The following is a 27,614-nucleotide window of genomic DNA, read 5'->3' on the forward strand; positions in this document are numbered from 1 at the left end:
TCTGTGTGAGAGGGAGTCTAGACTAGACAGATAGAATGTTCTGGTCTATGACATCACAGCATGTCTGTGTGAGAGGGAGTCTAGACTAGACAGATAGAATGTTCTGGTCTATGACATCACAGCATGTCTGTGTGAGAGGGAGTCTAGACTAGACAGATAGAATGTTCTGGTCTATGACATCACAGCATGTCTGTGTGAGAGGGAGTCTAGACTAGACAGATAGAATGTTCTGGTCTATGACATCACAGCATGTCTGTGTGAGAGGGAGTCTAGACTAGACAGATAGAATGTTCTGGTCTATGACATCACAGCATGTCTGTGTGAGAGGGAGTCTAGACTAGACAGATAGAATGTTCTGGTCTATGACATCACAGCATGTCTGTGTGAGAGGGAGTCTAGACTAGACAGATAGAATGTTCTGGTCTATGACATCACAGCATGTCTGTGTGAGAGGGAGTCTAGACTAGACAGATAGAATGTTCTAGTGTGAGAGGGAGTCTAGACTAGACAGATAGAATGTTCTGGTGTGAGAGGGAGTCTAGACTAGACAGATAGAATGTTCTGGTCTATGACATCACAGCATGTCTGTGTGAGAGGGAGTCTAGACTAGACAGATAGAATGTTCTGGTCTATGACATCACAGCATGTCTGTGTGAGAGGGAGTCTAGACTAGACAGATAGAATGTTCTGGTCTATGACATCACAGCATGTCTGTGTGAGAGGGAGTCTAGACTAGACAGATAGAATGTTCTGGTGTGAGAGGGAGTCTAGACTAGACAGATAGAATGTTCTGGTGTGAGAGGGAGTCTAGACTAGACAGATAGATAGAATGTTCTTGTGTGAGAGGGAGTCTAGACTAGACAGATAGAATGTTCTGGTCTATGACATCACAGCATGTCTGTGTGAGAGGGAGTCTAGACTAGACAGATATAATGTTCTGGTCTATGACATCACAGCATGTCTGTGTGAGAGGGAGTCTAGACTAGACAGATAGAATGTTCTGTGTGTGAGAGGGAGTCTAGACTAGACAGATAGAATGTTCTGTGTGTGAGAGGGAGTCTAGACTAGACAGATAGAATGTTCTGTGTGTGAGAGGGAGTCTAGACTAGACAGATAGAATGTTCTGGTGTCAGAGGGAGTCTAGACTAGACAGATAGAATGTTCTGGTGTGAGAGGGAGTCTAGACTAGACAGATAGAATGTTCTGGTGTGAGAGGGAGTCTAGACTAGACAGATAGAATGTTCTGGTCTATGACATCACAGCATGTCTGTGTGAGAGGGAGTCTAGACTAGACAGATAGAATGTTCTGGTCTATGACATCACAGCATGTCTGTGTGAGAGGGAGTCTAGACTAGACAGATAGAATGTTCTGGTCTATGACATCACAGCATGTCTGTGTGAGAGGGAGTCTAGACTAGACAGATAGAATGTTCTGGTGTGAGAGGGAGTCTAGACTAGACAGATAGAATGTTCTGGTGTGAGAGGGAGTCTAGACTAGACAGATAGAATGTTCTGGTCTATGACATCACAGCATGTCTGTGTGAGAGGGAGTCTAGACTAGACAGATAGAATGTTCTGGTCTATGACATCACAGCATGTCTGTGTGAGAGGGAGTCTAGACTAGACAGATAGAATGTTCTGGTCTATGACATCACAGCATGTCTGTGTGAGAGGGAGTCTAGACTAGACAGATAGAATGTTCTGGTCTATGACATCACAGCATGTCTGTGTGAGAGGGAGTCTAGACTAGACAGATAGAATGTTCTGGTCTATGACATCACAGCATGTCTGTGGGAGAGGGAGTCTAGACTAGACAGATAGAATGTTCTGGTGTGAGAGGGAGTCTAGACTAGACAGATAGAATGTTCTGGTGTGAGAGGGAGTCTAGACTAGACAGATAGAATGTTCTGGTCTATGACATCACAGCATGTCTGTGTGAGAGGGAGTCTAGACTAGACAGATAGAATGTTCTGGTCTATGACATCACAGCATGTCTGTGTGAGAGGGAGTCTAGACTAGACAGATAGAATGTTCTGGTCTCTGACATCACAGCATGTCTGTGTGAGAGGGAGTCTAGACTAGACAGATAGAATGTTCTGGTGTGAGAGGGAGTCTAGACTAGACAGATAGAATGTTCTGGTGTGAGAGGGAGTCTAGACTAGACAGATAGAATGTTCTGGTGTGAGAGGGAGTCTAGACTAGACAGATATAATGTTCTGGTCTATGACATCACAGCATGTCTGTGTGAGAGGGAGTCTAGACTAGACAGATATAATGTTCTGTGTGTGAGAGGGAGTCTAGATTAGACAGATAGAATGTTCTGTGTGTGAGAGGGAGTCTAGACTAGACAGATAGAATGTTCTGTGTGTGAGAGGGAATCTAGACTAGACAGATAGAATGTTCTGGTGTGAGAGGGAGTCTAGACTAGACAGATAGAATGTTCTGGTGTGAGAGGGAGTCTAGACTAGACAGATATAATGTTCTGGTCTATGACATCACAGCATGTCTGTGTGAGAGGGAGTCTAGACTAGACAGATATAATGTTCTGTGTGTGAGAGGGAGTCTAGATTAGACAGATAGAATGTTCTGTGTGTGAGAGGGAGTCTAGACTAGACAGATAGAATGTTCTGTGTGTGAGAGGGAATCTAGACTAGACAGATAGAATGTTCTGGTGTGAGAGGGAGTCTAGACTAGACAGATAGAATGTTCTGGTGTGAGAGGGAGTCTAGACTAGACAGATAGAATGTTCTGGTGTGAGAGGGAGTCTAGACTAGACAGATAGAATGTTCTGGTCTATGACATCACAGCATGTCTGTGTGAGAGGGAGTCTAGACTAGACAGATAGAATGTTCTGGTCTATGACATCACAGCATGTCTGTGTGAGAGGGAGTCTAGACTAGACAGATAGAATGTTCTGGTGTGAGAGGGAGTCTAGACTAGACAGATAGAATGTTCTGGTGTGAGAGGGAGTCTAGACTAGACAGATAGAATGTTCTGGTCTATGACATCACAGCATGTCTGTGTGAGAGGGAGTCTAGACTAGACAGATAGAATGTTCTGGTCTATGACATCACAGCATGTCTGTGTGAGAGGGAGTCTAGACTAGACAGATAGAATGTTCTGGTCTATGACATCACAGCATGTCTGTGTGAGAGGGAGTCTAGACTAGACAGATAGAATGTTCTGGTCTATGACATCACAGCATGTCTGTGTGAGAGGGAGTCTAGACTAGACAGATAGAATGTTCTGGTCTATGACATCACAGCATGTCTGTGTGAGAGGGAGTCTAGACTAGACAGATAGAATGTTCTGGTCTATGACATCACAGCATGTCTGTGTAAGAGGGAGTCTAGACTAGACAGATAGAATGTTCTGGTCTATGACATCACAGCATGTCTGTGTGAGAGGGAGTCTAGACTAGACAGATAGAATGTTCTGGTCTATGACATCACAGCATCTCTGTGTGAGAGGGAGTCTAGATTAGACAGATAGAATGTTCTGTGTGTGAGAGGGAGTCTAGACTAGACAGATAGAATGTTCTGTGTGTGAGAGGGAGTCTAGACTAGACAGATAGAATGTTCTGTGTGTGAGAGGGAGTCTAGACTAGACAGATAGAATGTTCTGGTGTGAGAGGGAGTCTAGACTAGACAGATAGAATGTTCTGGTGTGAGAGGGAGTCTAGACTAGACAGATAGAATGTTCTGGTGTGAGAGGGAGTCTAGACTAGACAGATAGAATGTTCTGGTCTATGACATCACAGCATGTCTGTGTGAGAGGGAGTCTAGACTAGACAGATAGAATGTTCTGGTCTATGACATCACAGCATGTCTGTGTGAGAGGGAGTCTAGACTAGACAGATAGAATGTTCTGTGTGTGTGAGAGGGAGTCTAGACTAGACAGATAGAATGTTCTGTGTGTGAGAAGGATTCTAGACTAGACAGATAGAATGTTCTGTGTGTGAGAGGGAGTCTAGACTAGACAGATAGAATGTTCTGTGTGTGAGAGGGAGTCTAGACTAGACAGATAGAATGTTCTGTGTGTGAGAGGGAGTCTAGACTAGACAGATAGAATGTTCTGTGTGTGAGAGGGAGTCTAGACTAGACAGATAGAATGTTCTGGTGTGAGAGGGAGTCTAGTCTAGACAGATAGAATGTTCTGGTGTTAGAGGGAGTCTAGACTAGACAGATAGAATGTTCTGGTGTGAGAGGGAGTCTAGACTAGACAGATAGAATGTTCTGGTCTATGACATCACAGCATGTCTGTGTGAGAGGGAGTCTAGACTAGACAGATAGAATGTTCTGGTCTATGACATCACAGCATGTCTGTGTGAGAGGGAGTCTAGACTAGACAGATAGAATGTTCTGGTCTATGACATCACAGCATGTCTGTGTGAGAGGGAGTCTAGACTAGACAGATAGAATGTTCTGGTCTATGACATCACAGCATGTCTGTGTGAGAGGGAGTCTAGACTAGACAGATAGAATGTTCTGGTCTATGACATCACAGCATGTCTGTGTGAGAGGGAGTCTAGACTAGACAGATAGAATGTTCTGTGTGTGAGAGGGAGTCTAGACTAGACAGATAGAATGTTCTGTGTGTGAGAGGGAGTCTAGACTAGACAGATAGAATGTTCTGTGTGTGAGAGGGAGTCTAGACTAGACAGATAGAATGTTCTGGTGTGAGAGAGAGTCTAGACTAGACAGATAGAATGTTCTGGTGTGAGAGGGAGTCTAGACTAGACAGATAGAATGTTCTGGTCTATGACATCACAGCATGTCTGTGTGAGAGGGAGTCTAGACTAGACAGATAGAATGTTCTGGTCTATGACATCACAGCATGTCTGTGTGAGAGGGAGTCTAGACTAGACAGATAGAATGTTCTGTGTGTGAGAGGGAGTCTAGACTAGACAGATAGAATGTTCTGTGTGTGAGAAGGATTCTAGACTAGACAGATAGAATGTTCTGTGTGTGAGAGGGAGTCTAGACTAGACAGATAGAATGTTCTGGTGTGAGAGGGAGTCTAGACTAGACAGATAGAATGTTCTGGTGTGAGAGGGAGTCTAGACTAGACAGATATATAGAATGTTCTTGTGTGAGAGGGAGTCTAGACTAGACAGATAGAATGTTCTGGTCTATGACATCACAGCATGTCTGTGTGAGAGGGAGTCTAGACTAGACAGATATAATGTTCTAGTCAATGACATCACAGCATGTCTGTGTGAGAGGGAGTCTAGACTAGACAGATAGAATGTTCTGTGTGTGAGAGGGAGTCTAGACTAGACAGATAGAATGTTCTGTGTGTGAGAGGGAGTCTAGACTAGACAGATAGAATGTTCTGGTGTGAGAGGGAGTCTAGTCTAGACAGATAGAATGTTCTGGTGTTAGAGGGAGTCTAGACTAGACAGATAGAATGTTCTGGTGTGAGAGGGAGTCTAGACTAGACAGATAGAATGTTCTGGTCTATGACATCACAGCATGTCTGTGTGAGAGGGAGTCTAGACTAGACAGATAGAATGTTCTGGTCTATGACATCACAGCATGTCTGTGTGAGAGGGAGTCTAGACTAGACAGATAGAATGTTCTGGTCTATGACATCACAGCATGTCTGTGTGAGAGGGAGTCTAGACTAGACAGATAGAATGTTCTGGTCTATGACATCACAGCATGTCTGTGTGAGAGGGAGTCTAGACTAGACAGGTAGAATGTTCTGGTCTATGACATCACAGCATGTCTGTGTGAGAGGGAGTCTAGACTAGACAGATAGAATGTTCTGGTCTATGACATCACAGCATGTCTGTGTGAGAGGGAGTCTAGACTAGACAGATAAAATGTTCTGGTCTATGACATCACAGCATGTCTGTGTGAGAGGGAGTCTAGACTAGACAGATAGAATGTTCTGGTCTATGACATCACAGCATGTCTGTGTGAGAGGGAGTCTAGACTAGACAGATAGAATGTTCTGGTCTATGACATCACAGCATGTCTGTGTGAGAGGGAGTCTAGACTAGACAGATAGAATGTTCTGGTGTGAGAGGGAGTCTAGACTAGACAGATAGAATGTTCTGGTGTGAGAGGGAGTCTAGACTAGACAGATAGAATGTTCTGGTCTATGACATCACAGCATGTCTGTGTGAGAGGGAGTCTAGACTAGACAGATAGAATGTTCTGGTCTATGACATCACAGCATGTCTGTGTGAGAGGGAGTCTAGACTAGACAGATAGAATGTTCTGGTCTATGACATCACAGCATGTCTGTGTGAGAGGGAGTCTAGACTAGACAGATAGAATGTTCTGGTGTGAGAGGGAGTCTAGACTAGACAGATAGAATGTTCTGGTGTGAGAGGGAGTCTAGACTAGACAGATAGATAGAATGTTCTTGTGTGAGAGGGAGTCTAGACTAGACAGATAGAATGTTCTGGTCTATGACATCACAGCATGTCTGTGTGAGAGGGAGTCTAGACTAGACAGATATAATGTTCTGGTCTATGACATCACAGCATGTCTGTGTGAGAGGGAGTCTAGACTAGACAGATAGAATGTTCTGTGTGTGAGAGGGAGTCTAGACTAGACAGATAGAATGTTCTGTGTGTGAGAGGGAGTCTAGACTAGACAGATAGAATGTTCTGTGTGTGAGAGGGAGTCTAGACTAGACAGATAGAATGTTCTGGTGTCAGAGGGAGTCTAGACTAGACAGATAGAATGTTCTGGTGTGAGAGGGAGTCTAGACTAGACAGATAGAATGTTCTGGTGTAAGAGGGAGTCTAGACTAGACAGATAGAATGTTCTGGTCTATGACATCACAGCATGTCTGTGTGAGAGGGAGTCTAGACTAGACAGATAGAATGTTCTGGTCTATGACATCACAGCATGTCTGTGTGAGAGGGAGTCTAGACTAGACAGATAGAATGTTCTGGTGTGAGAGGGAGTCTAGACTAGACAGATAGAATGTTCTGGTGTGAGAGGGAGTCTAGACTAGACAGATAGATAGAATGTTCTTGTGTGAGAGGGAGTCTAGACTAGACAGATAGAATGTTCTGGTCTATGACATCACAGCATGTCTGTGTGAGAGGGAGTCTAGACTAGACAGATATAATGTTCTGGTCTATGACATCACAGCATGTCTGTGTGAGAGGGAGTCTAGACTAGACAGATAGAATGTTCTGTGTGTGAGAGGGAGTCTAGACTAGACAGATAGAATGTTCTGTGTGTGAGAGGGAGTCTAGACTAGACAGATAGAATGTTCTGTGTGTGAGAGGGAGTCTAGACTAGACAGATAGAATGTTCTGGTGTCAGAGGGAGTCTAGACTAGACAGATAGAATGTTCTGGTGTGAGAGGGAGTCTAGACTAGACAGATAGAATGTTCTGGTGTGAGAGGGAGTCTAGACTAGACAGATAGAATGTTCTGGTCTATGACATCACAGCATGTCTGTGTGAGAGGGAGTCTAGACTAGACAGATAGAATGTTCTGGTCTATGACATCACAGCATGTCTGTGTGAGAGGGAGTCTAGACTAGACAGATAGAATGTTCTGGTCTATGACATCACAGCATGTCTGTGTGAGAGGGAGTCAAGACTAGACAGATAGAATGTTCTGGTCTATGACATCAAAGCATGTCTGTGTGAGAGGGAGTCTAGACTAGACAGATATAATGTTCTGGTCTATGACATCACAGCATGTCTGTGTGAGAGGGAGTCTAGACTAGACAGATAGAATGTTCTGGTCTATGACATCACAGCATGTCTGTGTGAGAGGGAGTCTAGACTAGACAGATAGAATGTTCTGGTCTATGACATCACAGCATGTCTGTGTGAGAGGGAGTCTAGACTAGACAGATAGAATGTTCTGGTGTGAGAGGGAGTCTAGACTAGACAGATAGAATGTTCTGGTGTGAGAGGGAGTCTAGACTAGACAGATAGAATGTTCTGGTCTATGACATCACAGCATGTCTGTGTGAGAGGGAGTCTAGACTAGACAGATAGAATGTTCTGGTCTATGACATCACAGCATGTCTGTGTGAGAGGGAGTCTAGACTAGACAGATAGAATGTTCTGGTCTATGACATCACAGCATGTCTGTGTGAGAGGGAGTCTAGACTAGACAGATAGAATGTTCTGGTCTATGACATCACAGCATGTCTGTGTGAGAGGGAGTCTAGACTAGACAGATAGAATGTTCTGGTGTGAGAGGGAGTCTAGACTAGACAGATAGAATGTTCTGGTGTGAGAGGGAGTCTAGACTAGACAGATAGAATGTTCTGGTCTATGACATCACAGCATGTCTGTGTGAGAGGGAGTCTAGACTAGACAGATAGAATGTTCTGGTCTATGACATCACAGCATGTCTGTGTGAGAGGGAGTCTAGACTAGACAGATAGAATGTTCTGGTCTCTGACATCACAGCATGTCTGTGTGAGAGGGAGTCTAGACTAGACAGATAGAATGTTCTGGTGTGAGAGGGAGTCTAGACTAGACAGATAGAATGTTCTGGTGTGAGAGGGAGTCTAGACTAGACAGATATAATGTTCTGGTCTATGACATCACAGCATGTCTGTGTGAGAGGGAGTCTAGACTAGACAGATAGAATGTTCTGGTGTGAGAGGGAGTCTAGACTAGACAGATAGAATGTTCTGGTGTGAGAGGGAGTCTAGACTAGACAGATATAATGTTCTGGTCTATGACATCACAGCATGTCTGTGTGAGAGGGAGTCAAGACTAGACAGATATAATGTTCTGTGTGTGAGAGGGAGTCTAGATTAGACAGATAGAATGTTCTGTGTGTGAGAGGGAGTCTAGACTAGACAGATAGAATGTTCTGTGTGTGAGAGGGAATCTAGACTAGACAGATAGAATGTTCTGGTGTGAGAGGGAGTCTAGACTAGACAGATAGAATGTTCTGGTGTGAGAGGGAGTCTAGACTAGACAGATAGAATGTTCTGGTCTATGACATCACAGCATGTCTGTGTGAGAGGGAGTCTAGACTAGACAGATAGAATGTTCTGGTCTATGACATCACAGCATGTCTGTGTGAGAGGGAGTCTAGACTAGACAGATAGAATGTTCTGGTGTGAGAGGGAGTCTAGACTAGACAGATAGAATGTTCTGGTGTGAGAGGGAGTCTAGACTAGACAGATAGAATGTTCTGGTCTATGACTTCACAGCATGTCTGTGTGAGAGGGAGTCTAGACTAGACAGATAGAATGTTCTGGTCTATGACATCACAGCATGTCTGTGTGAGAGGGAGTCTAGACTAGACAGATAGAATGTTCTGGTCTATGACATCACAGCATGTCTGTGTGAGAGGGAGTCTAGACTAGACAGATAGAATGTTCTGGTCTATGACATCACAGCATGTCTGTGTGAGAGGGAGTCTAGACTAGACAGATAGAATGTTCTGGTCTATGACATCACAGCATGTCTGTGTGAGAGGGAGTCTAGACTAGACAGATAGAATGTTCTGGTGTGAGAGGGAGTCTAGACTAGACAGATAGAATGTTCTGGTGTGAGAGGGAGTCTAGACTAGACAGATAGAATGTTCTGGTCTATGACATCACAGCATGTCTGTGTGAGAGGGAGTCTAGACTAGACAGATAGAATGTTCTGGTCTATGACATCACAGCATGTCTGTGTGAGAGGGAGTCTAGACTAGACAGATAGAATGTTCTGGTCTCTGACATCACAGCATGTCTGTGTGAAAGGGAGTCTAGACTAGACAGATAGAATGTTCTGGTGTGAGAGGGAGTCTAGACTAGACAGATAGAATGTTCTGGTGTGAGAGGGAGTCTAGACTAGACAGATATAATGTTCTGGTCTATGACATCACAGCATGTCTGTGTGAGAGGGAGTCTAGACTAGACAGATAGAATGTTCTGGTGTGAGAGGGAGTCTAGACTAGACAGATAGAATGTTCTGGTGTGAGAGGGAGTCTAGACTAGACAGATATAATGTTCTGGTCTATGACATCACAGCATGTCTGTGTGAGAGGGAGTCTAGACTAGACAGATATAATGTTCTGTGTGTGAGAGGGAGTCTAGATTAGACAGATAGAATGTTCTGTGTGTGAGAGGGAGTCTAGACTAGACAGATAGAATGTTCTGTGTGTGAGAGGGAATCTAGACTAGACAGATAGAATGTTCTGGTGTGAGAGGGAGTCTAGACTAGACAGATAGAATGTTCTGGTGTGAGAGGGAGTCTAGACTAGACAGATAGAATGTTCTGGTGTGAGAGGGAGTCTAGACTAGACAGATAGAATGTTCTGGTCTATGACATCACAGCATGTCTGTGTGAGAGGGAGTCTAGACTAGACAGATAGAATGTTCTGGTCTATGACATCACAGCATGGCTGTGTGAGAGGGAGTCTAGACTAGACAGATAGAATGTTCTGGTCTACGACATCACAGCATGTCTGTGTGAGAGGGAGTCTAGACTAGACAGATAGAATGTTCTGGTCTATGACATCACAGCATGTCTGTGTGAGAGGGAGTCTAGACTAGACAGATAGAATGTTCTGGTGTGAGAGGGAGTCTAGACTAGACAGATAGAATGTTCTGGTGTGAGAGGGAGTCTAGACTAGACAGATAGAATGTTCTGGTCTATGACATCACAGCATGTCTGTGTGAGAGGGAGTCTAGACTAGACAGATAGAATGTTCTGGTCTATGACATCACAGCATGTCTGTGTGAGAGGGAGTCTAGACTAGACAGATAGAATGTTCTGGTCTATGACATCACAGCATGTCTGTGTGAGAGGGAGTCTAGACTAGACAGATAGAATGTTCTGGTCTATGACATCACAGCATGTCTGTGTGAGAGGGAGTCTAGACTAGACAGATAGAATGTTCTGGTCTATGACATCACAGCATGTCTGTGTGAGAGGGAGTCTAGACTAGACAGATAGAATGTTCTGGTGTGAGAGGGAGTCTAGACTAGACAGATAGAATGTTCTGGTGTGAGAGGGAGTCTAGACTAGACAGATAGAATGTTCTGGTCTATGACATCACAGCATGTCTGTGTGAGAGGGAGTCTAGACTAGACAGATAGAATGTTCTGGTCTATGACATCACAGCATGTCTGTGTGAGAGGGAGTCTAGACTAGACAGATAGAATGTTCTGGTCTCTGACATCACAGCATGTCTGTGTGAGAGGGAGACTAGACTAGACAGATAGAATGTTCTGGTGTGAGAGGGAGTCTAGACTAGACAGATAGAATGTTCTGGTGTGAGAGGGAGTCTAGACTAGACAGATATAATGTTCTGGTCTATGACATCACAGCATGTCTGTGTGAGAGGGAGTCTAGACTAGACAGATAGAATGTTCTGGTGTGAGAGGGAGTCTAGACTAGACAGATAGAATGTTCTGGTGTGAGAGGGAGTCTAGACTAGACAGATATAATGTTCTGGTCTATGACATCACAGCATGTCTGTGTGAGAGGGAGTCTAGACTAGACAGATATAATGTTCTGTCTGTGAGAGGGAGTCTAGACTAGACAGATAGAATGTTCTGTGTGTGAGAGGGAGTCTAGACTAGACAGATAGAATGTTCTGTGTGTGAGAGGGAATCTAGACTAGACAGATAGAATGTTCTGGTGTGAGAGGGAGTCTAGACTAGACAGATAGAATGTTCTGGTGTGAGAGGGAGTCTAGACTAGACAGATAGAATGTTCTGGTGTGAGAGGGAGTCTAGACTAGACAGATAGAATGTTCTGGTCTATGACATCACAGCATGTCTGTGTGAGAGGGAGTCTAGACTAGACAGATAGAATGTTCTGGTCTATGACATCACAGCATGGCTGTGTGAGAGGGAGTCTAGACTAGACAGATAGAATGTTCTGGTCTATGACATCACAGCATGTCTGTGTGAGAGGGAGTCTAGACTAGACAGATAGAATGTTCTGGTCTATGACATCACAGCATGTCTGTGTGAGAGGGAGTCTAGACTAGACAGATAGAATGTTCTGGTCTATGACATCACAGCATGTCTGTGTGAGAGGGAGTCTAGACTAGACAGATAGAATGTTCTGGTCTATGACATCACAGCATGTCTGTGTGAGAGGGAGTCTAGACTAGACAGATAGAATGTTCTGGTGTGAGAGGGAGTCTAGACTAGACAGATAGAATGTTCTGGTGTGAGAGGGAGTCTAGACTAGACAGATAGAATGTTCTGGTCTATGACATCACAGCATGTCTGTGTGAGAGGGAGTCTAGACTAGACAGATAGAATGTTCTGGTCTATGACATCACAGCATGTCTGTGTGAGAGGGAGTCTAGACTAGACAGATAGAATGTTCTGGTCTATGACATCACAGCATGTCTGTGTGAGAGGGAGTCTAGACTAGACAGATAGAATGTTCTGGTCTATGACATCACAGCATGTCTGTGTGAGAGGGAGTCTAGACTAGACAGATAGAATGTTCTGGTCTATGACATCACAGCATGTCTGTGTGAGAGGGAGTCTAGACTAGACAGATAGAATGTTCTGGTGTGAGAGGGAGTCTAGACTAGACAGATAGAATGTTCTGGTGTGAGAGGGAGTCTAGACTAGACAGATAGAATGTTCTGGTCTATGACATCACAGCATGTCTGTGTGAGAGGGAGTCTAGACTAGACAGATAGAATGTTCTGGTCTATGACATCACAGCATGTCTGTGTGAGAGGGAGTCTAGACTAGACAGATAGAATGTTCTGGTCTATGACATCACAGCATGTCTGTGTGAGAGGGAGTCTAGACTAGACAGATAGAATTTTCTGGTCTATGACATCACAGCATGTCTGTGTGAGAGGGAGTCTAGACTAGACAGATAGAATGTTCTGGTCTATGACATCACAGCATGTCTGTGTGAGAGGGAGTCTAGACTAGACAGATAGAATGTTCTGGTGTGAGAGGGAGTCTAGACTAGACAGATAGAATGTTCTGGTGTGAGAGGGAGTCTAGACTAGACAGATAGAATGTTCTGGTCTATGACATCACAGCATGTCTGTGTGAGAGGGAGTCTAGACTAGACAGATAGAATGTTCTGGTCTATGACATCACAGCATGTCTGTGTGAGAGGGAGTCTAGACTAGACAGATAGAATGTTCTGGTCTCTGACATCACAGCATGTCTGTGTGAGAGGGAGTCTAGACTAGACAGATAGAATGTTCTGGTGTGAGAGGGAGTCTAGACTAGACAGATAGAATGTTCTGGTGTGAGAGGGAGTCTAGACTAGACAGATATAATGTTCTGGTCTATGACATCACAGCATGTCTGTGTGAGAGGGAGTCTAGACTAGACAGATAGAATGTTCTGGTGTGAGAGGGAGTCTAGACTAGACAGATAGAATGTTCTGGTGTGAGAGGGAGTCTAGACTAGACAGATATAATGTTCTGGTCTATGACATCACAGCATGTCTGTGTGAGAGGGAGTCTAGACTAGACAGATATAATGTTCTGTGTGTGAGAGGGAGTCTAGACTAGACAGATAGAATGTTCTGTGTGTGAGAGGGAGTCTAGACTAGACAGATAGAATGTTCTGTGTGTGAGAGGGAATCTAGACTAGACAGATAGAATGTTCTGGTGTGAGAGGGAGTCTAGACTAGACAGATAGAATGTTCTGGTGTGAGAGGGAGTCTAGACTAGACAGATAGAATGTTCTGGTGTGAGAGGGAGTCTAGACTAGACAGATAGAATGTTCTGGTCTATGACATTACAGCATGTCTGTGTGAGAGGGAGTCTAGACTAGACAGATAGAATGTTCTGGTCTATGACATCACAGCATGGCTGTGTGAGAGGGAGTCTAGACTAGACAGATAGAATGTTCTGGTCTATGACATCACAGCATGTCTGTGTGAGAGGGAGTCTAGACTAGACAGATAGAATGTTCTGGTCTATGACATCACAGCATGTCTGTGTGAGAGGGAGTCTAGACTAGACAGATAGAATGTTCTGGTCTATGACATCACAGCATGTCTGTGTGAGAGGGAGTCTAGACTAGACAGATAGAATGTTCTGGTCTATGACATCACAGCATGTCTGTGTGAGAGGGAGTCTAGACTAGACAGATAGAATGTTCTGGTGTGAGAGGGAGTCTAGACTAGACAGATAGAATGTTCTGGTGTGAGAGGGAGTCTAGACTAGACAGATAGAATGTTCTGGTCTATGACATCACAGCATGTCTGTGTGAGAGGGAGTCTAGACTAGACAGATAGAATGTTCTGGTCTATGACATCACAGCATGTCTGTGTGAGAGGGAGTCTAGACTAGACAGATAGAATGTTCTGGTCTATGACATCACAGCATGTCTGTGTGAGAGGGAGTCTAGACTAGACAGATAGAATGTTCTGGTCTATGACATCACAGCATGTCTGTGTGAGAGGGAGTCTAGACTAGACAGATAGAATGTTCTGGTCTATGACATCACAGCATGTCTGTGTGAGAGGGAGTCTAGACTAGACAGATAGAATGTTCTGGTGTGAGAGGGAGTCTAGACTAGACAGATAGAATGTTCTGGTGTGAGAGGGAGTCTAGACTAGACAGATAGAATGTTCTGGTCTATGACATCACAGCATGTCTGTGTGAGAGGGAGTCTAGACTAGACAGATAGAATGTTCTGGTCTATGACATCACAGCATGTCTGTGTGAGAGGGAGTCTAGACTAGACAGATAGAATGTTCTGGTCTCTGACATCACAGCATGTCTGTGTGAGAGGGAGTCTAGACTAGACAGATAGAATGTTCTGGTGTGAGAGGGAGTCTAGACTAGACAGATAGAATGTTCTGGTGTGAGAGGGAGTCTAGACTAGACAGATATAATGTTCTGGTCTATGACATCACAGCATGTCTGTGTGAGAGGGAGTCTAGACTAGACAGATAGAATGTTCTGGTGTGAGAGGGAGTCTAGACTAGACAGATAGAATGTTCTGGTGTGAGAGGGAGTCTAGACTAGACAGATATAATGTTCTGGTCTATGACATCACAGCATGTCTGTGTGAGAGGGAGTCTAGACTAGACAGATAGAATGTTCTGTGTGTGAGAGGGAGTCTAGACTAGACAGATAGAATGTTCTGTGTGTGAGAGGGAGTCTAGACTAGACAGATAGAATGTTCTGTGTGTGAGAGGGAATCTAGACTAGACAGATAGAATGTTCTGGTGTGAGAGGGAGTCTAGACTAGACAGATAGAATGTTCTGGTGTGAGAGGGAGTCTAGACTAGACAGATAGAATGTTCTGGTGTGAGAGGGAGTCTAGACTAGACAGATAGAATGTTCTGGTCTATGACATCACAGCATGTCTGTGTGAGAGGGAGTCTAGACTAGACAGATAGAATGTTCTGGTCTATGACATCACAGCATGGCTGTGTGAGAGGGAGTCTAGACTAGACAGATAGAATGTTCTGGTCTATGACATCACAGCATGTCTGTGTGAGAGGGAGTCTAGACTAGACAGATAGAATGTTCTGGTCTATGACATCACAGCATGTCTGTGTGAGAGGGAGTCTAGACTAGACAGATAGAATGTTCTGGTCTATGACATCACAGCATGTCTGTGTGAGAGGGAGTCTAGACTAGACAGATAGAATGTTCTGGTCTATGACATCACAGCATGTCTGTGTGAGAGGGAGTCTAGACTAGACAGATAGAATGTTCTGGTCTATGACATCACAGCATGTCTGTGTGAGAGGGAGTCTAGACCAGACAGATATAATGTTCTGGTCTATGACATCACAGCATGTCTGTGTGAGAGGGAGTCTAGACTAGACAGATAGAATGTTCTGGTGTGAGAGGGAGTCTAGACTAGACAGATAGAATGTTCTGGTGTGAGAGGGAGTCTAGACTAGACAGATAGAATGTTCTGGTCTATGACATCACAGCATGTCTGTGTGAGAGGGAGTCTAGACTAGACAGATAGAATGTTCTGGTCTATGACATCACAGCATGTCTGTGTGAGAGGGAGTCTAGACTAGACAGATAGAATGTTCTGGTCTATGACATCACAGCATGTCTGTGTGAGAGGGAGTCTAGACTAGACAGATAGAATGTTCTGGTCTATGACATCACAGCATGTCTGTGTAAGAGGGAGTCTAGACTAGACAGATAGAATGTTCTGGTCTATGACATCACAGCATGTCTGTGTGAGAGGGAGTCTAGACTAGACAGATAGAATGTTCTGGTCTATGACATCACAGCATCTCTGTGTGAGAGGGAGTCTAGACTAGACAGATAGAATGTTCTGTGTGTGAGAGGGAGTCTAGACTAGACAGATAGAATGTTCTGTGTGTGAGAGGGAGTCTAGACTAGACAGATAGAATGTTCTGTGTGTGAGAGGGAGTCTAGACTAGACAGATAGAATGTTCTGGTGTGAGAGGGAGTCTAGACTAGACAGATAGAATGTTCTGGTGTGAGAGGGAGTCTAGACTAGACAGATAGAATGTTCTGGTGTGAGAGGGAGTCTAGACTAGACAGATAGAATGTTCTGGTCTATGACATCACAGCATGTCTGTGTGAGAGGGAGTCTAGACCAGACAGATAGAATGTTCTGGTCTATGACATCACAGCATGTCTGTGTGAGAGGGAGTCTAGACTAGACAGATAGAATGTTCTGGTGTGAGAGGGAGTCTAGACTAGACAGATAGAATGTTCTGGTGTGAGAGGGAGTCTAGACTAGACAGATAGAATGTTCTGGTCTATGACATCACAGCATGTCTGTGTGAGAGGGAGTCTAGACTAGACAGATAGAATGTTCTGGTCTATGACATCACAGCATGTCTGTGTGAGAGGGAGTCTAGACTAGACAGATAGAATGTTCTGGTCTCTGACATCACAGCATGTCTGTGTGAGAGGGAGTCTAGACTAGACAGATAGAATGTTCTGGTGTGAGAGGGAGTCTAGACTAGACAGATAGAATGTTCTGGTGTGAGAGGGAGTCTAGACTAGACAGATATAATGTTCTGGTCTATGACATCACAGCATGTCTGTGTGAGAGGGAGTCTAGACTAGACAGATAGAATGTTCTGGTGTGAGAGGGAGTCTAGACTAGACAGATAGAATGTTCTGGTGTGAGAGGGAGTCTAGACTAGACAGATATAATGTTCTGGTCTATGACATCACAGCATGTCTGTGTGAGAGGGAGTCTAGACTAGACAGATAGAATGTTCTGTGTGTGAGAGGGAGTCTAGACTAGACAGATAGAATGTTCTGTGTGTGAGAGGGAGTCTAGACTAGACAGATAGAATGTTCTGTGTGTGAGAGGGAATCTAGACTAGACAGATAGAATGTTCTGGTGTGAGAGGGAGTCTAGACTAGACAGATAGAATGTTCTGGTGTGAGAGGGAGTCTAGACTAGACAGATAGAATGTTCTGGTGTGAGAGGGAGTCTAGACTAGACAGATAGAATGTTCTGGTCTATGACATCACAGCATGTCTGTGTGAGAGGGAGTCTAGACTAGACAGATAGAATGTTCTGGTCTATGACATCACAGCATGTCTGTGTGAGAGGGAGTCTAGACTAGACAGATAGAATGTTCTGGTCTATGACATCACAGCATGTCTGTGTGAGAGGGAGTCTAGACTAGACAGATAGAATGTTCTGGTCTATGACATCACAGCATGTCTGTGTGAGAGGGAGTCTAGACTAGACAGATAGAATGTTCTGGTCTATGACATCACAGCATGTCTGTGTAAGAGGGAGTCTAGACTAGACAGATAGAATGTTCTGGTCTATGACATCACAGCATGTCTGTGTGAGAGGGAGTCTAGACTAGACAGATAGAATGTTCTGGTCTATGACATCACAGCATCTCTGTGTGAGAGGGAGTCTAGACTAGACAGATAGAATGTTCTGTGTGTGAGAGGGAGTCTAGACTAGACAGATAGAATGTTCTGTGTGTGAGAGGGAGTCTAGACTAGACAGATAGAATGTTCTGTGTGTGAGAGGGAGTCTAGACTAGACAGATAGAATGTTCTGGTGTGAGAGGGAGTCTAGACTAGACAGATAGAATGTTCTGGTGTGAGAGGGAGTCTAGACTAGACAGATAGAATGTTCTGGTGTGAAAGGGAGTCTAGACTAGACAGATAGAATGTTCTGGTCTATGACATCACAGCATGTCTGTGTGAGAGGGAGTCTAGACCAGACAGATAGAATGTTCTGGTCTATGACATCACAGCATGTCTGTGTGAGAGGGAGTCTAGACTAGACAGATAGAATGTTCTGGTGTGAGAGGGAGTCTAGACTAGACAGATAGAATGTTCTGGTGTGAGAGGGAGTCTAGACTAGACAGATAGAATGTTCTGGTCTATGACATCACAGCATGTCTGTGTGAGAGGGAGTCTAGACTAGACAGATAGAATGTTCTGGTCTATGACATCACAGCATGTCTGTGTGAGAGGGAGTCTAGACTAGACAGATAGAATGTTCTGGTCTCTGACATCACAGCATGTCTGTGTGAGAGGGAGTCTAGACTAGACAGATAGAATGTTCTGGTGTGAGAGGGAGTCTAGACTAGACAGATAGAATGTTCTGGTGTGAGAGGGAGTCTAGACTAGACAGATATAATGTTCTGGTCTATGACATCACAGCATGTCTGTGTGAGAGGGAGTCTAGACTAGACAGATAGAATGTTCTGGTGTGAGAGGGAGTCTAGACTAGACAGATAGAATGTTCTGGTGTGAGAGGGAGTCTAGACTAGACAGATAGAATGTTCTGGTCTATGACATCACAGCATGTCTGTGTGAGAGGGAGTCTAGACTAGACAGATAGAATGTTCTGTGTGTGAGAGGGAGTCTAGACTAGACAGATAGAATGTTCTGTGTGTGAGAGGGAGTCTAGACTAGACAGATAGAATGTTCTGTGTGTGAGAGGGAATCTAGACTAGACAGATAGAATGTTCTGGTGTGAGAGGGAGTCTAGACTAGACAGATACAATGTTCTGGTGTGAGAGGGAGTCTAGACTAGACAGATAGAATGTTCTGGTGTGAGAGGGAGTCTAGACTAGACAGATAGAATGTTCTGGTCTATGACATCACAGCATGTCTGTGTGAGAGGGAGTCTAGACTAGACAGATAGAATGTTCTGGTCTATGACATCACAGCATGTCTGTGTGAGAGGGAGTCTAGACTAGACAGATAGAATGTTCTGGTCTATGACATCACAGCATGTCTGTGTGAGAGGGAGTCTAGACTAGACAGATAGAATGTTCTGGTCTATGACATCACAGCATGTCTGTGTGAGAGGGAGTCTAGACTAGACAGATAGAATGTTCTGGTCTATGACATCACAGCATGTCTGTGTGAGAGGAAGTCTAGACTAGACAGATAGAATGTTCTGGTCTATGACATCACAGCATGTCTGTGTGAGAGGGAGTCTAGACTAGACAGATAGAATGTTCTGGTCTATGACATCACAGCATGTCTGTGTGAGAGGGAGTCTAGACCAGACAGATAGAATGTTCTGGTCTATGACATCACAGCATGTCTGTGTGAGAGGGAGTCTAGACTAGACAGATAGAATGTTCTGGTGTGAGAGGGAGTCTAGACTAGACAGATAGAATGTTCTGGTGTGAGAGGGAGTCTAGACTAGACAGATAGAATGTTCTGGTCTATGACATCACAGCATGTCTGTGTGAGAGGGAGTCTAGACTAGACAGATAGAATGTTCTGGTCTATGACATCACAGCATGTCTGTGTGAGAGGGAGTCTAGACTAGACAGATAGAATGTTCTGGTCTATGACATCACAGCATGTCTGTGTGAGAGGGAGTCTAGACTAGACAGATAGAATGTTCTGGTCTATGACATCACAGCATGTCTGTGTAAGAGGGAGTCTAGACTAGACAGATATAATGTTCTGGTCTATGACATCACAGCATTTCTGTGTGAGAGGGAGTCTAGACTAGACAGATAGAATGTTCTGGTCTATGACATCACAGCATCTCTGTGTGAGAGGGAGTCTAGACTAGACAGATAGAATGTTCTGTGTGTGAGAGGGAGTCTAGACTAGACAGATAGAATGTTCTGTGTGTGAGAGGGAGTCTAGACTAGACAGATAGAATGTTCTGTGTGTGAGAGGGAGTCTAGACTAGACAGATAGAATGTTCTGGTGTGAGAGGGAGTCTAGACTAGACAGATAGAATGTTCTGGTGTGAGAGGGAGTCTAGACTAGACAGATAGAATGTTCTGGTGTGAGAGGGAGTCTAGACTAGACAGATAGAATGTTCTGGTCTATGACATCACAGCATGTCTGTGTGAGAGGGAGTCTAGACTAGACAGATAGAATGTTCTGGTCTATGTCATCACAGCATGTCTGTGTGAGAGGGAGTCTAGACTAGACAGATAGAATGTTCTGTGTGTGAGAGGGAGTCTAGACTAGACAGATAGAATGTTCTGTGTGTGAGAAGGATTCTAGACTAGACAGATAGAATGTTCTGTGTGTGAGAGGGAGTCTAGACTAGACAGATAGAATGTTCTGGTGTGAGAGGGAGTCTAGACTAGACAGATAGAATGTTCTGGTGTGAGAGGGAGTCTAGACTAGACAGATATATAGAATGTTCTTGTGTGAGAGGGAGTCTAGACTAGACAGATAGAATGTTCTGGTCTATGACATCCCAGCATGTCTGTGTGAGAGGGAGTCTAGACTAGACAGATATAATGTTCTGGTCTATGACATCACAGCATGTCTGTGTGAGAGGGAGTCTAGACTAGACAGATAGAATGTTCTGTGTGTGAGAGGGAGTCTAGACTAGACATATAGAATGTTCTGTGTGTGAGAGGGAGTCTAGACTAGACAGATAGAATGTTCTGTGTGTGAGAGGGAGTCTAGACTAGACAGATAGAATGTTCTGGTCTATGACATCACAGCATGTCTGTGTGAGAGGGAGTCTAGACTAGACAGATAGAATGTTCTGGTCTATGTCATCACAGCATGTCTGTGTGAGAGGGAGTCTAGACTAGACAGATAGAATGTTCTGGTCTATGACATCACAGCATGTCTGTGTGAGAGGGAGTCTAGACTAGACAGATAGAATGTTCTGGTCTATGACATCACAGCATGTCTGTGTGAGAGGGAGTCTAGACTAGACAGATAGAATGTTCTGGTCTATGACATCACAGCATGTCTGTGTGAGAGGGAGTCTAGACTAGACAGATAGAATGTTCTGGTCTATGACATCACAGCATGTCTGTGTGAGAGGGAGTCTAGACTAGACAGATAGAATGTTCTGGTCTATGACATCACAGCATGTCTGTGTGAGAGGGAGTCTAGACTAGACAGATATAATGTTCTGGTCTATGACATCACAGCATGTCTGTGTGAGAGGGAGTCTAGACTAGACAGATAGAATGTTCTGTGTGTGAGAGGGAGCCTAGACTAGACAGATATAATGTTCTGTGTGTGAGAGGGAGTCTAGACTAGACAGATAGAATGTTCTGTGTGTGAGAGGGAATCTAGACTAGACAGATAGAATGTTCTGGTGTCAGAGGGAGTCTAGACTAGACAGATAGAATGTTCTGGTGTGAGAGGGAGTCTAGACTAGACAGATAGAATGTTCTGGTGTGAGAGGGAGTCTAGACTAGACAGATAGAATGTTCTGGTCTATGACATCACAGCATGTCTGTGTGAGAGGGAGTCTAGACTAGACAGATAGAATGTTCTGGTCTATGACATCACAGCATGTCTGTGTGAGAGGGAGACTAGACTAGACAGATAGAATGTTCTGGTCTATGACATCACAGCATGTCTGTGTGAGAGGGAGTCTAGACTAGACAGATATAATGTTCTGGTCTATGACATCACAGCATGTCTGTGTGAGAGGGAGTCTAGACTAGACAGATAGAATGTTCTGGTCTATGACATCACAGCATGTCTGTGTGAGAGGGAGTCTAGACTAGACAGATAGAATGTTCTGGTCTATGACATCACAGCATGTCTGTGTGAGAGGGAGTCTAGACTAGACAGATAGAATGTTCTGGTGTGAGAGGGAGTCTAGACTAGACAGATAGAATGTTCTGGTGTGAGAGGGAGTCTAGACTAGACAGATAGAATGTTCTGGTCTATGACATCACAGCATGTCTGTGTGAGAGGGAGTCTAGACTAGACAGATAGAATGTTCTGGTCTATGACATCACAGCATGTCTGTGTGAGAGGGAGTCTAGACTAGACAGATAGAATGTTCTGGTCTATGACATCACAGCATGTCTGTGTGAGAGGGAGTCTAGACTAGACAGATAGAATGTTCTGGTCTATGACATCACAGCATGTCTGTGTGAGAGGGAGTCTAGACTAGACAGATAGAATGTTCTGGTCTATGACATCACAGCATGTCTGTGTGAGAGGGAGTCTAGACTAGACAGATAGAATGTTCTGGTGTGAGAGGGAGTCTAGACTAGACAGATAGAATGTTCTGGTGTGAGAGGGAGTCTAGACTAGACAGATAGAATGTTCTGGTCTATGACATCACAGCATGTCTGTGTGAGAGGGAGTCTAGACTAGACAGATAGAATGTTCTGGTCTATGACATCACAGCATGTCTGTGTGAGAGGGAGTCTAGACTAGACAGATAGAATGTTCTGGTCTATGACATCACAGCATGTCTGTGTGAGAGGGAGTCTAGACTAGACAGATAGAATGTTCTGGTCTATGACATCACAGCATGTCTGTGTGAGAGGGAGTCTAGACTAGACAGATAGAATGTTCTGGTCTATGACATCACAGCATGTCTGTGTGAGAGGAAGTCTAGACTAGACAGATAGAATGTTCTGGTCTATGACATCACAGCATGTCTGTGTGAGAGGGAGTCTAGACTAGACAGATAGAATGTTCTGGTCTATGACATCACAGCATGTCTGTGTGAGAGGGAGTCTAGACCAGACAGATAGAATGTTCTGGTCTATGACATCACAGCATGTCTGTGTGAGAGGGAGTCTAGACTAGACAGATAGAATGTTCTGGTGTGAGAGGGAGTCTAGACTAGACAGATAGAATGTTCTGGTGTGAGAGGGAGTCTAGACTAGACAGATAGAATGTTCTGGTCTATGACATCACAGCATGTCTGTGTGAGAGGGAGTCTAGACTAGACAGATAGAATGTTCTGGTCTATGACATCACAGCATGTCTGTGTGAGAGGGAGTCTAGACTAGATAGATAGAATGTTCTGGTCTATGACATCACAGCATGTCTGTGTGAGAGGGAGTCTAGACTAGACAGATAGAATGTTCTGGTCTATGACATCACAGCATGTCTGTGTAAGAGGGAGTCTAGACTAGACAGATAGAATGTTCTGGTCTATGACATCACAGCATTTCTGTGTGAGAGGGAGTCTAGACTAGACAGATAGAATGTTCTGGTCTATGACATCACAGCATCTCTGTGTGAGAGGGAGTCTAGACTAGACAGATAGAATGTACTGTGTGTGAGAGGGAGTCTAGACTAGACAGATAGAATGTTCTGTGTGTGAGAGGGAGTCTAGACTAGACAGATAGAATGTTCTGTGTGTGAGAGGGAATCTAGACTAGACAGATAGAATGTTCTGGTGTCAGAGGGAGTCTAGACTAGACAGATAGAATGTTCTGGTGTGAGAGGGAGTCTAGACTAGACAGATAGAATGTTCTGGTGTGAGAGGGAGTCTAGACTAGACAGATAGAATGTTCTGGTCTATGACATCACAGCATGTCTGTGTGAGAGGGAGTCTAGACTAGACAGATAGAATGTTCTGGTCTATGACATCACAGCATGTCTGTGTGAGAGGGAGAATAGACTAGACAGATAGAATGTTCTGGTCTATGACATCACAGCATGTCTGTGTGAGAGGGAGTCAAGACTAGACAGATAGAATGTTCTGGTCTATGACATCACAGCATGTCTGTGTGAGAGGGAGTCTAGACTAGACAGATATAATGTTCTGGTCTATGACATCACAGCATGTCTGTGTGAGAGGGAGTCTAGACTAGACAGATAGAATGTTCTGGTCTATGACATCACAGCATGTCTGTGTGAGAGGGAGTCTAGACTAGACAGATAGAATGTTCTGGTCTATGACATCACAGCATGTCTGTGTGAGAGGGAGTCTAGACTAGACAGATAGAATGTTCTGGTGTGAGAGGGAGTCTAGACTAGACAGATAGAATGTTCTGGTGTGAGAGGGAGTCTAGACTAGACAGATAGAATGTTCTGGTCTATGACATCACAGCATGTCTGTGTGAGAGGGAGTCTAGACTAGACAGATAGAATGTTCTGGTCTATGACATCACAGCATGTCTGTGTGAGAGGGAGTCTAGACTAGACAGATAGAATGTTCTGGTCTATGACATCACAGCATGTCTGTGTGAGAGGGAGTCTAGACTAGACAGATAGAATGTTCTGGTCTATGACATCACAGCATGTCTGTGTGAGAGGGAGTCTAGACTAGACAGATAGAATGTTCTGGTCTATGACATCACAGCATGTCTGTGTGAGAGGGAGTCTAGACTAGACAGATAGAATGTTCTGGTGTGAGAGGGAGTCTAGACTAGACAGATAGAATGTTCTGGTGTGAGAGGGAGTCTAGACTAGACAGATAGAATGTTCTGGTCTATGACATCACAGCATGTCTGTGTGAGAGGGAGTCTAGACTAGACAGATAGAATGTTCTGGTCTATGACATCACAGCATGTCTGTGTGAGAGGGAGTCTAGACTAGACAGATAGAATGTTCTGGTCTATGACATCACAGCATGTCTGTGTGAGAGGGAGTCTAGACTAGACAGATAGAATGTTCTGGTCTATGACATCACAGCATGTCTGTGTGAGAGGGAGTCTAGACTAGACAGATAGAATGTTCTGGTCTATGACATCACAGCATGTCTGTGTGAGAGGAAGTCTAGACTAGACAGATAGAATGTTCTGGTCTATGACATCACAGCATGTCTGTGTGAGAGGGAGTCTAGACTAGACAGATAGAATGTTCTGGTCTATGACATCACAGCATGTCTGTGTGAGAGGGAGTCTAGACCAGACAGATAGAATGTTCTGGTCTATGACATCACAGCATGTCTGTGTGAGAGGGAGTCTAGACTAGACAGATAGAATGTTCTGGTGTGAGAGGGAGTCTAGACTAGACAGATAGAATGTTCTGGTGTGAGAGGGAGTCTAGACTAGACAGATAGAATGTTCTGGTCTATGACATCACAGCATGTCTGTGTGAGAGGGAGTCTAGACTAGACAGATAGAATGTTCTGGTCTATGACATCACAGCATGTCTGTGTGAGAGGGAGTCTAGACTAGATAGATAGAATGTTCTGGTCTATGACATCACAGCATGTCTGTGTGAGAGGGAGTCTAGACTAGACAGATAGAATGTTCTGGTCTATGACATCACAGCATGTCTGTGTAAGAGGGAGTCTAGACTAGACAGATAGAATGTTCTGGTCTATGACATCACAGCATTTCTGTGTGAGAGGGAGTCTAGACTAGACAGATAGAATGTTCTGGTCTATGACATCACAGCATCTCTGTGTGAGAGGGAGTCTAGACTAGACAGATAGAATGTACTGTGTGTGAGAGGGAGTCTAGACTAGACAGATAGAATGTTCTGTGTGTGAGAGGGAGTCTAGACTAGACAGATAGAATGTTCTGTGTGTGAGAGGGAGTCTAGACTAGACAGATAGAATGTTCTGGTGTGAGAGGGAGTCTAGACTAGACAGATAGAATGTTCTGGTGTGAGAGGGAGTCTAGACTAGACAGATAGAATGTTCTGGTGTGAGAGGGAGTCTAGACTAGACAGATAGAATGTTCTGGTCTATGACATCACAGCATGTCTGTGTGAGAGGGAGTCTAGACTAGACAGATAGAATGTTCTGGTCTATGACATCACAGCATGTCTGTGTGAGAGGGAGTCTAGACTAGACAGATAGAATGTTCTGTGTGTGAGAGGGAGTCTAGACTAGACAGATAGAATGTTCTGTGTGTGAGAAGGATTCTAGACTAGACAGATAGAATGTTCTGTGTGTGAGAGGGAGTCTAGACTAGACAGATAGAATGTTCTGGTGTGAGAGGGAGTCTAGACTAGACAGATAGAATGTTCTGGTGTGAGAGGGAGTCTAGACTAGACAGATATATAGAATGTTCTTGTGTGAGAGGGAGTCTAGACTAGACAGATAGAATGTTCTGGTCTATGACATCCCAGCATGTCTGTGTGAGAGGGAGTCTAGACTAGACAGATATAATGTTCTGGTCTATGACATCACAGCATGTCTGTGTGAGAGGGAGTCTAGACTAGACAGATAGAATGTTCTGTGTGTGAGAGGGAGTCTAGACTAGACATATAGAATGTTCTGTGTGTGAGAGGGAGTCTAGACTAGACAGATAGAATGTTCTGTGTGTGAGAGGGAGTCTAGACTAGACAGATAGAATGTTCTGGTCTATGACATCACAGCATGTCTGTGTGAGAGGGAGTCTAGACTAGACAGATAGAATGTTCTGGTCTATGTCATCACAGCATGTCTGTGTGAGAGGGAGTCTAGACTAGACAGATAGAATGTTCTGGTCTATGACATCACAGCATGTCTGTGTGAGAGGGAGTCTAGACTAGACAGATAGAATGTTCTGGTCTATGACATCACAGCATGTCTGTGTGAGAGGGAGTCTAGACTAGACAGATAGAATGTTCTGGTCTATGACATCACAGCATGTCTGTGTGAGAGGGAGTCTAGACTAGACAGATAGAATGTTCTGGTCTATGACATCACAGCATGTCTGTGTGAGAGGGAGTCTAGACTAGACAGATAGAATGTTCTGGTCTATGACATCACAGCATGTCTGTGTGAGAGGGAGTCTAGACTAGACAGATATAATGTTCTGGTCTATGACATCACAGCATGTCTGTGTGAGAGGGAGTCTAGACTAGACAGATAGAATGTTCTGTGTGTGAGAGGGAGCCTAGACTAGACAGATAGAATGTTCTGTGTGTGAGAGGGAGTCTAGACTAGACAGATAGAATGTTCTGTGTGTGAGAGGGAGTCTAGACTAGACAGATAGAATGTTCTGGTGTCAGAGGGAGTCTAGACTAGACAGATAGAATGTTCTGGTGTGAGAGGGAGTCTAGACTAGACAGATAGAATGTTCTGGTGTGAGAGGGAGTCTAGACTAGACAGATAGAATGTTCTGGTCTATGACATCACAGCATGTCTGTGTGAGAGGGAGTCTAGACTAGACAGATAGAATGTTCTGGTCTATGACATCACAGCATGTCTGTGTGAGAGGGAGACTAGACTAGACAGATAGAATGTTCTGGTCTATGACATCACAGCATGTCTGTGTGAGAGGGAGTCAAGACTAGACAGATAGAATGTTCTGGTCTATGACATCACAGCATGTCTGTGTGAGAGGGAGTCTAGACTAGACAGATATAATGTTCTGGTCTATGACATCACAGCATGTCTGTGTGAGAGGGAGTCTAGACTAGACAGATAGAATGTTCTGGTCTATGACATCACAGCATGTCTGTGTGAGAGGGAGTCTAGACTAGACAGATAGAATGTTCTGGTCTATGACATCACAGCATGTCTGTGTGAGAGGGAGTCTAGACTAGACAGATAGAATGTTCTGGTGTGAGAGGGAGTCTAGACTAGACAGATAGAATGTTCTGGTGTGAGAGGGAGTCTAGACTAGACAGATAGAATGTT

The sequence above is a fragment of the Nansenia antarctica genome (assembly GCF_963989245.1).
Source record: "Nansenia antarctica genome assembly, chromosome: 6".
In the NCBI taxonomy this organism is placed as follows: Eukaryota; Metazoa; Chordata; class Actinopteri; order Argentiniformes; family Microstomatidae; genus Nansenia; species Nansenia antarctica.